The following is a 15,014-nucleotide window of genomic DNA, read 5'->3' on the forward strand; positions in this document are numbered from 1 at the left end:
AGGATTGATTGAAAAAATATGACGCGTAAATGACAATAGTTTTCTTCTTATTTTGTATAAATAATTCTGTAAATCTATTGACATGTATCTACTTACATATTTTGTTAAATATCATTTATTATTGTTCACTTTATTGTATGTTTTTGTTCTTTATATTGATTTCATTTTAATTATGACAATGCCACCATGACAATATGTTAATAGTACACAATATACATTCATAAATTATCTTGTATCATGTATTTTAATTCTGTTTAACGTCTATGAAAATAACATTCTAATAATAGTAAGAAAGAAAGGTAATTTCATCAAAGGCGCCTTTTCAGTACAAAATATTATTTTAAAGACTAACATTGTATAACTTACCTTTATATTGGATTATGTATATCAATAATCTATTTATTTTCATTATAAAGTACATTTCTTAGATTAAGGATTGGTCTCCGCGCGCGCGCTACGACTAGATACCGCCCCACCTAAAAACAATAGCTCTGTGAGTGCGGCAACTCATTTCTGTAGTGTGTGTTAGGCAATTTGTAAAGACGCTAGTGTGTGTGAAGAATTGGGCTGCCAGCTACATAAATTTTACCTCATAAATGGGAGATCTGGCATCTTGGAAAGAAGTTTGAAAAATATTTTTTTCATCCTGACCTGGCCGGGAATCGAATCCATGAACATGTGACTCAAATCCACTTGCGACGCTACTATACTATAGTCACAAAGGTTGTTTAAAAGTAAAAAAGCGGAAATAAAAAAAACATATTATATGAGTCAGTTAAACATGGTTAAACAGAAATAAATTATTGTATTATACTTTTTTTACATGTGTTAGTAATAGTATTGAAAAAAAAAGTTCAAATTATTGCTAAAATATTATTTCCTCAACCACGTGTATTTTTTTGGATATGCAATACGGCAACACTGAATGGCGTCGTATTTTCGTAGAAAAATTTTTCGAAGTAAAGGAGAAATTTCGAATAATACGATACTTAGTGATGGTACGTGATCCCAGTGTCTTTCTTATTTTTTGTTGTATTATTTTTAAATAGTTTTATGACACAAATAGGCATTTTACTTCAGATTTTGTTCAAAATCTTTATAAATTATCGGTTCACCCTCTCCACACAATGCTTGTGACACGACTGGCTTGGGTACGCCGAATTCGGCGTACTATAAGTTGCCGCATTTTTAAAGTACGCCGGCGGTATCTAGTCGTAGCGCGCGCGCGGAGACCAATCCATAATCTAAGGTACATTTATTTTTTCGTAAGAACAATGCAAATTAATTGTGTATCACCATTGTGTAGTTTTGTGTATGTGTGTGTAAATGTGCAATCTAGAAATTTCTTTTTCATACATTCCTCTGCATTTACGTGTGTTTTGTAAATATTAGTGTAGTATTAGATATAAATAAAGAGTTACATTTTTAATTGTGTTTTTATTACCCTTGCCTAGAATATAATATATCATGATAATATTTGCTTTCTTCAATCTGATAGTTGTCTGGAAGAGATTGTGTTAAGCATTAAGTCCTTTGTGTATTAATGATGCCTGACTTTAGTTTATTACATTTAATAAGTAATTGATTTTTAATAAGCATTTAATAATTATAGTAAGTAGTAAGTACAGACTTTTATAGTCATCTGTGTCAAATTTCGAAGCTATCCGTTTACCGGTTTTAAAATTGAAATTGCTACATGAACATTTAAAATGTTGCAAAATTGGTCATCAATAATTTTAAATGTGAGAGCTTTGTGAGAGTGTAATATAATACTTGACACAGGAAAACGATGTCAAGTTGTCTATGAGCTGTCTATAAAAATGTTAATTTTTAGCTTTAAATATGCATACTTCAACGGAACCTATTACTTCTGCCTGTCTATCAAAAAACTATGCATCCTGTAGTCTAAATAAGTATAACATTAAATATGTTCCTTTCTATTGTAATACATAATAGTATTGTTATACAGTAGGAACATAGTATAAAGAGAAAAAGTAAAATGAGTTCATGGTTTTCAAGAATTGTTATTTAAGTAGGTAAATGGCATAAGTTAAAAATTCATTTGAGGTGACAGAAAAAATATAGGTATCCTGTTGAACTATCTGGTCCTGAACAAAATGAAAAAGGAATATTATTAAGCATTTGAATGCCATATAACCAAAAATATCAATTTCAGGAATATTATTGTCTATAGTCTATAGTCTATACCAATTATTTCGTTTTTCATGTTCACTTATCTACTTATTATATTCGTTTATATAATTATAGTTTACATTACGTTCTATCGATTTATTATATTCAAACCCAGAAGAATAAGCAACAAATGAAAGCTTCTATCCGCGAACAATTTGCGATGCAAAGCTTCATGTAGATTGGTTTTAACTGTAGGTTTTACACGATTTATCAAGTACCTAGGTACATTCCTACACGACGGCGGTTGTCGCTTGCGGTTTAGATATCTTGAGATTAGATTTCATAACAAACTATACATGGATTAAAATTGCAAAATAGGTATTTAATATTTAAGCTGTTTTTATATAGCAGATATAGAGCTTTTATTTTCTCACTACGAAATAAGAATGCTAGATGCACTAGATTCAGTAGATACCTACCTAATTTTCTTTGGGCTCTTATTATCATTATTATTTTCATAAAAAATACTCTATATTAGTTACTCCTCCTATATTAGAGATGAATAAATAAAAATTGATAGGTATTCATATTTATTATAAGTAGGTACCTACTGCATATTGGTTAATTAGTACACAGATAATTAATAAATCATCTATCAAATTGCAAGCGACTTTAAATTAATAGAAAAATATATGCAAAACCTTTTAGAACGACACCTAAAAACGTGAGACTACTAAATTCAATCGAATTGATTACCGTCCCCTTCGAAGCTTATGATTCATTGCGTGGTGTTTAGGGCATGCAGAACCGGATCCGGTTCCAAGTTTCTGAAACCCGGTTCCAAATCGAGCTCAGAACCGGGTTACCCGGTTCTTTTATAATACTTCGGAAAAAATACTAAATTAAACAAAAGTAACTGTAAAAGTACCTGATAGGCTTTTTATTTTACGCGGCTTGTGTCTTATTTTATTAAATTACCTAATAAAGAAACAAAATTTCAATACTTCTCTTTATTTATCAGTCTTATAAAAGTACCTTGGCCCTTAGTCAAACGTCAGTATCGCCAAGGAATAGAAATTGCTAACGCTAATTATTGACATAAGCTCATGATATTTTGGTAATGGTTCGGACCGAACCGTTCGGTCAAACTACCAACGACGATGACGACCACGACCAAAATTCAAATCTTGCCAAAATTTATTCAAAATAAAATATTTAAATCTCCCGTCATTACGGTACTCGGAAAAAAATTAATTCGAGGTCAATTAATAAAAGAATAGTTTTTTTTGCGATTTTCGCCGAGACGGTAAGTTTATCATACAATCACCTGGAACCAAAATTGTACATCATAAAATTATCTATAAAAAAGGTTAAATACATTTTTTCCTAGGAGCTACCGTTTCTACGAAAAACCTATTTTTTATCCATTGATCTCGAAAAAATTTTTTTAATTGTGTTTTGCACAATTTATTAATTAATTTCGACTGGATGAAAATTCCTTAGGCAAAACATCATACGCTTATGTCAATTTGTATCGATAGCGTATTCTATTCCTTAGCGTTTTGACGGTTGTCTCGGCGCTCTTGTTATCATAATATCACATAAAAACATGAAAAGTACCCAGCTGTAGGTTTCAGTCCCATGCGAATGTCGAAATTTGCGAAAATTTTCAGCATTTACGGCTGTATCTTTTGATGCGTTGGCTTGTGAGTTCGACTTTTTCACTTAAAAGGGACCGAAGACTTAGTATTCGATATAAATTTCAGCTTGATACCAAAAACAAAAACATGACTGGATCATTATATGAATCAGTAAAATTAACAGCTTTTCAAATTCACGAGAAATCTAATAAAAATATTTCTGTAGCCTAATTTTTGTCATTTTCGAAGCCTAATTTTTTTTGGTAATACAACCGTAGGAAACTTATACTTAGCATCTAATGTTAGACAACCAATCGGAGCCACGCTTGAGGCGTGGCACGAAAATTCGCGATTTACGTGAGTCTGACGTTGCCAGATACAATAAATTTGTTAAAATAATGCAGCAAAATATAAATAATACTTAATATTTTAATATTTTGGTCGGAACCGGGAGAACCGGGTTTCATACTATTCAGACCCGGTTCTCAAGATCATCAAAAAACCCGGGTTTACCCGGGTTTTTCGGAACCGGGTAAACCCGGGTGCATGCCCTAGTGGTGTTAATATTTTACTAATAAACTCGAAAACAACTTGTACCAATTAAGTTGTCAGAAATGTGTAGGGTGTATTTGAGCCCGCATCTTTCTGACTAATCAGACAAGTAGAATTAATATTATTACTTTATTTCGGTTAGAACTTTGTTGTGGTATGTTGTTTTATGAGTTCAGTCGTCATCGTGGTATGGGGATTAAAAGCCTATGTGGTAATCTAGGCTTTAGTAGGTACATCATTATCAATTTTTATCGATTATGTCACATTTCATTTAGAATCTAAATTAATTAAGCGGTTTTGGTGTGATTACACAACAAATTAGCTGTGCTCCACGGTTTCACCCGCAATGCTCCGCTCCTGTAGGTCTTAGTGTGATGAAATATAGCCTATAGATGTGCTATCTAACATCGAAAGAATTTTTCAAATCGGACCAGTAGTTCCTGAGATTAGCGCATTCAAACAAACAAACTCATCAGCTTTATAATATGTGCAGGATGCATTCGTTCAGTTTATCAACGAAAACACAAGTCTTTTCTTTTTATCATATTTAAAGTATAAGTAGTCGTGGTAGGTTATAGGTACAAAAAAACGTTTTTGGTTATAATTTACATACAAATGCATATTGGAAAATTACTTATTCAAATACAAATGTCGAATTTTCAAATAACTGTAGGTAGGTATAGTAAATTGTAATTTCGCCTCGATTATTAAATTGAAATACTCAAATTATTTAGCAATAACAGATTTGCATTGATTATTAATGAATTACTTAAAAATATTAATATCACAATGTGTTATAATACCACACAACATATTTCTGTGTGTATACAATACCTAGGTAGTAGGTACTTAACGTAAAACATTTTCAACAAGTGACATCCCGGTCAAAACAAAATAAATTATTTACAATAAGAAACAATTTCTTTATAAATAACAGGCCATTAATAAGAATAACCAGGCATTAATTTAACACAAGAATTATACGCACATTGAACCAAAAACACGTAAAGGTTTTTATTTTGCATAAATATCATTACATTACCGAAGGAATACATCTTTCTTGTTCCCATTAAATTTATGCACTCTAAGATCCGATTTTATCTGCGAAATAAAAATAAGCAGGTGAGGGGAACGGAGTACAAAGCGTAATAAATTACCCTCCTACGTGTTAAGGAGGTTTTCACATTGTATAATTGCAGTTTTTAAACCTAATAAGAAACGTGTCCCTCGATTCTTCACAATTATAAAAAAAATTTAAAAAACACGTAACGGATGGTCTGAAAACGCTCTACGTCATACAATATGTTTCATTATAGACATTTAAAAGATGTTGTACAATCCATTTCCACTTTTTTCTATATCTTAATTTTTGCGCATAATAAACAACAGAATAGTAGGTTTCTTTTAAAGTTTTTGTAACTGGAGAGAAGAACCTTTTTCAAGATGGCGCACCGCGCAGTACAAACTATTAAAGCAGATTCTTTTTCCGATATCACTTGATAGCTGTAGGTAAGTCATTCAATTTATCATTAATATCTAATTTAACGCGGCTCTAAACTAACTAACGAAAAAATAACTTCCATACTATTTAAATATAGACTTCCACCTAATATAGTATGTACCTATTTATTAATTTTTATAAGTTATTTATTTCTAATAAAAACTCAAAACCACCCCAATGTACAAGATCCCTTATCCGCCATTACTGCAGACTCACCCCTGGCCTGTGTTATGTAAAATGCAATGGTATTAATAAAATAAACCTCGTGACTATGAACGCCTACTAAATTGCTTTACTTCACTAGTTCTTGCTCGTGTCTTTACTCGAACAGCTTTGATAAAATGGTGGTCCTTTGTATATGTAGATTGTAGAATTACCTAAGGGCCGGCGCCCACTGCCGGCACGGCGTGGCATGGCAGGGCAGAGGATTTTATTACTAATGAAGTTATTTTGAATCTTATTTCAATCAGTTTAGAATTCAAGTTACTTTATTTCGATGCCACGATGCCGCGACGTATCGCAGGATGCTGCAGCATGACGCGGCACGCCGCAGGATGCGGCGGCATGACGTGTCTTGCTTTGGGGTCGAGTTTTTGGGGTCAATTATGATTGCTAGCTAGTTGAAATAAGGTTGAAACTTATGCAGCATTAGTGGGGCTTTTAGCAGGATGCCACGGCATGCCGCGGGATGCCATTGCACGCCGCGGGATGCCATTGCACGCCGCGGGATGCTCTGCCGTGCCATGCCGTGCCGTGCCGGCAGTGGGCGCCGGCCCTAAGGATTATAAATTGTTCAAAATTTAAGAGAATGTTGTAACTAAAACGTCTAATAGCCCAAAAGTCAAAAGGCTAAAAATTGATTTTTATAAATGTGAATTCGAATGTTGGTAGACAATATACCAATCATGTACCTATGAACACATTTTTCAAGGATATTTTTCTATTGATATAAGTAGCCCAATTTCCATTGATTGTTGAGTATAATAAAATGTAAAATTTATATTTTAAACTAAACATACGTATATATTTATTTAGTAATAGCGTTATTAATCCCCTACACCATCTCAAACATTGAACTTATTTAAATCGCAAAATTCAATAAAATCAAACACTAGAAAGTCTTATTTAGTATCTGCTATATTAAATCCTATTGATATTATCCTATTTGGCGCCGGCGCCAGCTATCGTTGACAACAAAGTTTAATAAATAATATCGTTAAATTATTGTTATTAGAATAATTCAAAGTAAAGCCTGTAGTAAATGTCAAAATAAGACATAATAAGTAACCTTTAATCGCATAAAACTTTCTCGATATGCAATATCTGCTTTACATTGTCTTGTATTCATGTTGCGTTGAGATTTACCCCCTAGAGAAGAAACTTACCTACATAAATTATACAGTTTACAAGATACACTCACATAATGCACCTTTTATAAAACATTTCCAAACGATTTTTCCCTATCAGCCCGATCTTCTGGCATGCATACTTATATTCCACTTTATGGCGTGAATCGGGTAGAATGACCTTTTAATACCGAAAATTAACTCTAGTTATAACCGTTTTTCTTCTTAGATTCTTAATGTACATATCTAAAAAAAATGTATATTAAAGTTTCGAATATGATAAAGGGCATGGTTGTTTTAATTTATTTATGTTACAATCAGGTTTTTTGGAAAAAAATCATGAACTGAGGTAGATTTTTGGACTTTAAACCAAAACGCTAAGTCAATATAACGTCAATTATTGTAGTATTTTTACAGTGTGTTTATGAAATTGAAACACAGGGCATGGTTGTTTTAAATTTTGATTCCATACCCAAATATCATTTTAAATAATTTTTATACGTACTTTTACTACGGTAGATTCGCGCCGGTCCCCCGATCCCGCCTTGTAAATCGTCGTCAAGGTCGCTAGCCCCTATTAACGCCTTATGTGAAACCATCGCGCATCTAATTTTCCCATCAATGTCTGTCTACAGAATTCACATCTTCAACAAAATCCTGCTCCAATCTGTGAAGATAAATATCGTGAGGAAACCGACATAATATTGTAGAACTCAAAATCTCGTCGACATATACGACTAAAAGTAAAAACCTGCACTGCGGATGTGTAGATCATTATGATCTCTTTTTGTAAAGGTATGTTTCCTTGCAGAGTGCAGTGAGAACAAAGAAATGATACTTACTTAAAACACGCTCAAGTGTCTACCTTAAAGTGACTCAATTTTTTTTTTGAATAATTCACAAGTGCACGACTCATAATGTTCATTCAAAACAATAATACAAATTTAGTTTTTCGTCAATAACTAACTATAAAACGATTTTGTTGATATCCCTATTTTCAATACCAATCTCCGCATAGTAAAAAGCTAATAAAAAATAACACGATTAATTTTAATTAAATTTTACACAACTCACAAGCTATCATATTGTCTCAACCGAAAAAAGGTGTTGATGGACGCGAATTGTCTATTTTTCTATTTCAACATTTCTTTCCAGTTTAATTTTCTTGAATCAATGATAGTATATACAATTAATATCCATTTTAATCTCCATTAAATCTATATATATATATATATATATATATATATATGTAATTAATTAAATAAACAAAATTTTCGATCATAGAGCACACTCTAATGCTTCACATTATGAGTCGTGCAATAGATAGGTACAGGTTCTCACTCCATATTTTTTCCAATAGACAATGTAAGGCTTCAACAGTAGCCATAAAATGTAATTAGCAAATACAATGCAGTAAATTAATGTACACATATCCATTCTTAAGGGCATGGTGAATTTCACACATGCACTTGCTAATGTAATCGAAGCTTCATATAATTAGTATTAATCACTTTCGTTGTTCTTTCTATGCTAATTGTTATTAGCGGTAGGAAGAATCAATGTTTGATTGTCTTTTTATGGTCCTCCTAATTTATGGTTCTGCATTCGGCACGCGTTGGTGGCTACGGTATAAAGGGCAGATTTTTTAACATTCAAGACACAATATAATCTATGTATAATTGTTTATGAGGTAATTGTTATTTATTTTTATTTTTTTTATTAATATTAGTAAAAAATTATGAAATAACGTTTTAAGAAAACCTATTCATGAAATGAAAATCATATATCTATCACTTTAGCACTGAATCGTATTTGCCACAAAAACTGCAAAATAAAAGTATAAATAAAAGCACTCCAGCTTTTTTTACTAACGAATTAAGTTACACGTTCAGACAAACGCCGATTTTTCACAAAAACCCGAAAAATGCTTGTCCGATAATAATAATTAAGTTGTGATTATAATAATTATTATAACCACAGCTCCATATTTCCCACTAGGTGCAGTTTAAAACGTACCAATTTATTTAACACAATTGACGCAAACTATCCATACAAAATACTTCCTGAAACACCTTTGTCGTTGCCACATAAATAACCGTTACATTTAAATAACAAACGTTTATTATAACAGTTACTTGATTGTAACAAATGTTATCGTTATTTATTTTCACTCCCGTTATTATTATAATAATGCAAAATAGGTATACGCCAATAAGGTTTATGAAATCATAGTTTCTTGTGAATCTAAGTATCCTTTCCCTAAAAAATGAAGCAAGGATTTTAGGTATATTATTTTATCCATCATCCATGATCCATGTGAAATACGTTTGTTAGTACTGTTTTATACATTTTTATATTGCAAAATAAAATACACAATAATTCAACATTTTAGACCGTAGAATCTATAAAAATATAAGTGGTACAATAATAAAAGCAATAAGTATACGAGATTAATAGCGTCATTATATGTAAGTATTCGTATTATCTTTTAAAATATTGTTTATTTAGTTATTGTGTGTGTTTAATGAATAAACTTTTGAATACACATTTGAAATACGCAATATTTTCTTCTCCGTATCCAATTTTATATTGGAACTAAAGCTATACAATAAACCATACAATTTTCTTTCATTTCAGAGGTTTTTCTTTGTTTTTATTCATATAGGTATCATATGTTCATCAGTTTCTACATTTACCATTATTTTATTTGTGATTATTTATAATTTAACATCGGTGAATATTTTTAGACGTATCCGTCCTTACTCCTTAACTTTTTATAAAATGTAGAAGTCAATTTTCATTAGCAAGCTTGTTATTCAAAATTGCAAAAGATAAAAATCTTAATGACCAAGTGCTAAGGCTTAAAAAGCACACGCAGACCAAGCTACGAGCAGAAAGTCAGAAACATAATAAATTCAATCAATACGTGTCAAAGTTTACCATTAATCACAAAATACGTACGACTTTCTACAAATTAGGACAAATTGTAAGCCACGTGGACTGGTACCCCACATAGCTTTGTGGTGGTGACCCCAATATCGCCAAAATGGTAGCTTTAATTACCCATTTTATTTACCCGCCTACCAGCCACTACTTGTAACTTTTTATAGAGATAATCATTATTTTATGATTGTTGTTTCTGTGGGTGGTATTTAGCATTAAATATTGCCTGAAAAAAAATAATAAAAGTAGAATGCAAATGTTTTTACTTTTCATTACTTTTGTGTAGTCTTAGTTGTTAGTAATCTTAATTGTTACATGATAAATTAACTTATATTCCATAATATTCAGAAATTTGCAAAATTATAATTGATATTGTGCCGGTGCTGCTATTCTGAAAACTCTCTTCTCCAAAACTGAGTAATCTTATGTTTAAAATCTTTTACTCATTTAGTTATAGTCTATTAACAACATAAAAACCTGTGTTCAAGAGCAACACAATGTTGTTAAAATTTGGGTATTTTAACAAAATCATTTATTTTTAATTTATCTTTATTCCTGTTAAACATTGACTTTTTAACCATCGACAATTCACACAAAAGGACAACGACCCAGGATCTCGACTTACCTCTATCTAAAGACGCTTGCAATGTTTGTGATAGCCTTTTGAAGTCTAGAATGAAGGCTTTGAGGGCTTCGTTGATGTCTACGACCTACGTTTTAGTTTAGTGTAGGTGTTAGTATATGAACAATGAAAATAAAGTAGAGAAATTATGTATCTTGTTACTCTTTATTAGTTTGAATGTATTGTTTATTTTACACTAGCTTTCCGCCCGCAGCTTCGCCCGCGCAGTCAAAGAAAAACCCGCATATAGTTCCCGTTCCCATGGGATTTCCGGGATAAAACCTATCCTATTTCCCGGGGTAAAATACTTTTTACCCCGGGAAATAGGATATATAGCCTATGTCCTTTCTCGGGTATCAAAATATCTCTATACCAAATTTCATGCAAATTGGTTCAGTAATTGAGTAATTGAGTAACAGACAGACAGACAGAGTTACTTTCGCATTTATAATATTAGTATGGATTACAGAAAAGGTGCTTCGGAATTCAGAAGATACAGCACATACTTACCAAAAATTGCATTTAATGCACATGGTAATAGTATCGATAGTGCTCTGAAAGGTGTAAGTAGCATACTTCTAACTATAAACACAATAACTCTACCTAGAGAAAAAAAAGCTTCGCTAACTATATCAGTCGCGTTATCTTACTTTTTAAAACTAAGTCAATTATTTAGAAGGTACTACCTACTAACGTACAAAATTGCTGTTTCTACAGAGAGTGTAAGCAACATTACTATTGCAATTTGCATTTAAAATCAGCATGACTTAGCGTTACAATTCAACCCCACTCTATTAGTTTACTGCAATTTATTAACAACTGTCGCAGATAATATCGAAAACTGTTCCATAACTCATAACGTAGAATTTGCTAACGTTAGTAATATTTGCAACTATTTTGCTTTGAATTTCTGTCACTACTAATATGATCATTTATCATTGGTCAGTTTTTAATTGAAAAACGTAATAGAATATGTTTCCAATGATTTTTATGTTTTACTTTTTACAAATTACAATGAATAAAATGTTGAACTTCTGCTATGTTTAGCTGTAGATAGATTTCCAATTATTAACGAAATTTCTATTGGCAGCAATTTACTTAAGTAAAAAGTATAATATAAAATATAAGATACTTACATATTTGGATATAGGTGGTTTAAAAGTTGACTCTACCCTGTAATCCGTCAGAGCATTCAACGCAAAATTTGTTTATTGTGAAGCTCTTTCTTTGCACAGCATATTATCTTATTCAGTTATTTTATTTCCTTTAAAATAAAATGGCTAAGATAACATCTTAGCCATTCTATTCAAGAAGCACGGATATCTATCTTTCGTTTTAAAAAGTGCTTAGTAAATATCTCAAAAACTTATCTAAAGAAATGTGTTACGTTCCAGGCGTGGGCGATATGTCGTGGGATTGCATACAATCAGAGTTTTATCAGTTTTAGTGCAGTCAGGTTAAATAGTTTCACACCAACGTCTTTCTATGGCGGTCAAAGTGCATTCTTGAAGTTCTTCTTTTCTTTTGGGCATAACATCTGTTTTAACAACAAACTCAGACCGTATTTTCATAATAAAATAAACGGGTACCTCATGGTACCTAACTTAATTTTATAATGTTTTTTATAAATTAACAAGACCTCCACATTGTCTGTTTATTAACTCCTCTTTAAGAAACAACATGAGGAATGAGGATTTAAAAACTGAGTCTGAATGTCTAACCATTCCGGGGCGTTCTGAAACAAGCTCGTACGAATTACGAGCGAAGTCAGCAAAAACAGCTAGTATAGGTAGGTATATTTAGATTGTTTTCATGTCAATTTCAATGTATAGACATAAGATACTAAGATATAATATGATGGTATACGTTTAAAACGCCTCTGACGCCTCCTACAATTGCCAGATAGGTGTTTATTAAACAAACCTTATTTACATATATTTTCAATAAAATATCTTAAGATTATGAATGTATCGGACACTTAGTGTTATGCAATAGATATGTTAATAAGATGCACGCATCTATTTTGGTACTTCATGTACAGTTTTGAATAAAACTCTCCATCGTTAATTTAAAAAATGCATCAATTTAGATTCGTGTTAAATGTATTGTTTTTTATTGTATGTTTAAATGACTTCATTTACTGTTTTCTCTATTTTATTTGTTGAAATTGTAAGTACAAATATCAAATTTAATTCATTCATACTGTGTTATATGTAAAAGTAGCTGCTACCTACGGCTTCACTCGCGGAAAAAATCAGGAGCAAAAATATTTTCATGGATCATAAGTAATAAGCACTTTGTAATGTATAACTACTAGTATAGTATTATATTATCTGTGGTATAACTGTAGGCATAACACACATATTCCTTACATAATTTCAATTAATATGCATACTGTCATATTCATAATCACATTTAAATACAAATTAGAGATGCAACACACCTAATTTTAAAATCTAATCAAACCAATGAATAAATTAGTAATGACATGATTAATTACAAAATTAATTAAAGTAAAGATTTATTACTTTCATAATGAGTTCTGTACACGACTATACTACAAATATATTTCATTATTTTTAACGTTAGTAAGTACCTAATTGAATGTTGATATCATGTACTATTGGGAAATTGTGAATGCAGCGTAAGTAAAAGTTATGATCGAATAAATTTTCAATATTACTGCGTGCATAATTTATTTACTGTCTTATTTCTAGTGCTATAAATCCATACTATATATTAATATTATAAATGCGAAAGTAACTCTGTCTGTCTGTCTGTTACTCAATCACGCCTTAACTACTGAACCAATTTGCATGAAATTTGGTATAGAGATATTTTGATACCCGAGAAAGGACAAAGGCTACTTTTTACCCCGGGACATAGGATAAAACTATATAATATTGTGTGATATAAGATTTCTTTGCTGTTAGAATTAATGAAATATTTATTGTTTTTGTATAGTTAGTTTATAGGAGGTTTTGTGAATGGAGTTTATGAATGAACTTTTGAGACAGAGCCACAGAATAATAACTAGTAGCTAGCTAACGGAGGGAACATTTAAAATCGTATTCATATGTATGTAGTTCAAACTTGTCTTCCATTACCAAAGACATCTATTTCAGTTTAAATAGAAGTCTTTGAACCTCCGGGAAGTTGGCACCGCACTTTGAAGTTAGAAAAATTTTAAAGGTTGTTCCAGGTTGTTCTAGGTTTGTTCTACATTGTTCCAGAATTGCATACAGCTGAGATTAAAACTTTTCGAGAAAAGTCAAAAAAACCGATTTTTGAGCTGGCACCGCACTTTTTAGATATCGCGATTCTGGCGGTTGTTCCAGGTTGTTCTAGGTTTGTTCTATATTGTTCCAAAATATCGCGTCCGAAAAAAATTTATTTTCCACAAAATTCGTAAAAAAACAAAAAGAAGTTGGCACCGCACTTTGAAGTTAGAAAAATTTTAAAGGTTGTTCCAGGTTGTTCTAGGTTTGTTCTATATTGTTCCAAAATATCGCGTCCGAAATAAATTTATTTTCCACAAAATTCGCAAAAAAACCAAAAAGAAGTTGGCACCGCACTTTGAAGTTAGAAAAATTTTAAAGGTTGTTCCAGGTTGTTCTAGGTTTGTTCTACATTGTTCCAAACTATCGCGTCCGAAAAAAATTTATTTTCCACAAAATTCGCAAAAAACCAAAAAGTAGTTGACCTCCGGGAAGTTGGCACCACACTTTGAAGTTAGAAAAATTTTAAAGGTTGTTCCAGGTTGTTCTAGGTTTGTTCTATATTGTTCCAAAATATCGCGTCCGAAAAAAATTTATTTTCCACAAAATTCGTAAAAAACCACCTCCGGGAAGTTGGCACCGCACTTTGAAGTTAGAAAAATTTTAAAGGTTGTTCCAGGTTGTTCTAGGTTTGTTCTATATTGTTCCAAAATATTTAAACAATTTAAACAATTTAAACAATTTATTTATTGTTCAGCATGGCGGTGTGGTCACAATCATTTGGAACTTCCCTTTTAAGTCATATAGACCTGTAGTAGGGAAGTTCCCTCTTCCTTACTGAAATATAGCTACATGCTAACAATACAACACAAAAATTATTTAATTTATATGGTACTAAGTAATAATAAATATATAAATATATTATATAAGTAATAAGTAAATAAATACAATAAATAAAATCAGAATATTTTATATTAAGATATACAATATACATACATATATATAAATAAAATAGAATAATTTATATAAACAAAATCATGTTAATTTTATTATTATTAT

The 15,014-nt window shown here is 31.3% G+C and overlaps 1 long non-coding RNA gene across 1 annotated transcript; it reads left to right on the top strand.

Annotated features, from left to right (window-relative positions):
- Positions 1-1,429, top strand: LOC149901577 (uncharacterized). The gene is made up of 2 exons (XR_016457588.1): positions 1-415; positions 1,250-1,429. It is a non-coding gene; the product is annotated as an uncharacterized LOC149901577 (long non-coding RNA).
- Positions 1,430-15,014: the final 13,585 nt, after the last annotated feature.

The sequence above is a fragment of the Colias eurytheme genome, chromosome 16 (assembly GCF_061535395.1).
Source record: "Colias eurytheme isolate Ceu_HAF_F1 chromosome 16, ilColEury1 Martin Lab GWU primary, whole genome shotgun sequence".
NCBI lineage: Eukaryota > Metazoa > Arthropoda > Insecta > Lepidoptera > Pieridae > Colias > Colias eurytheme.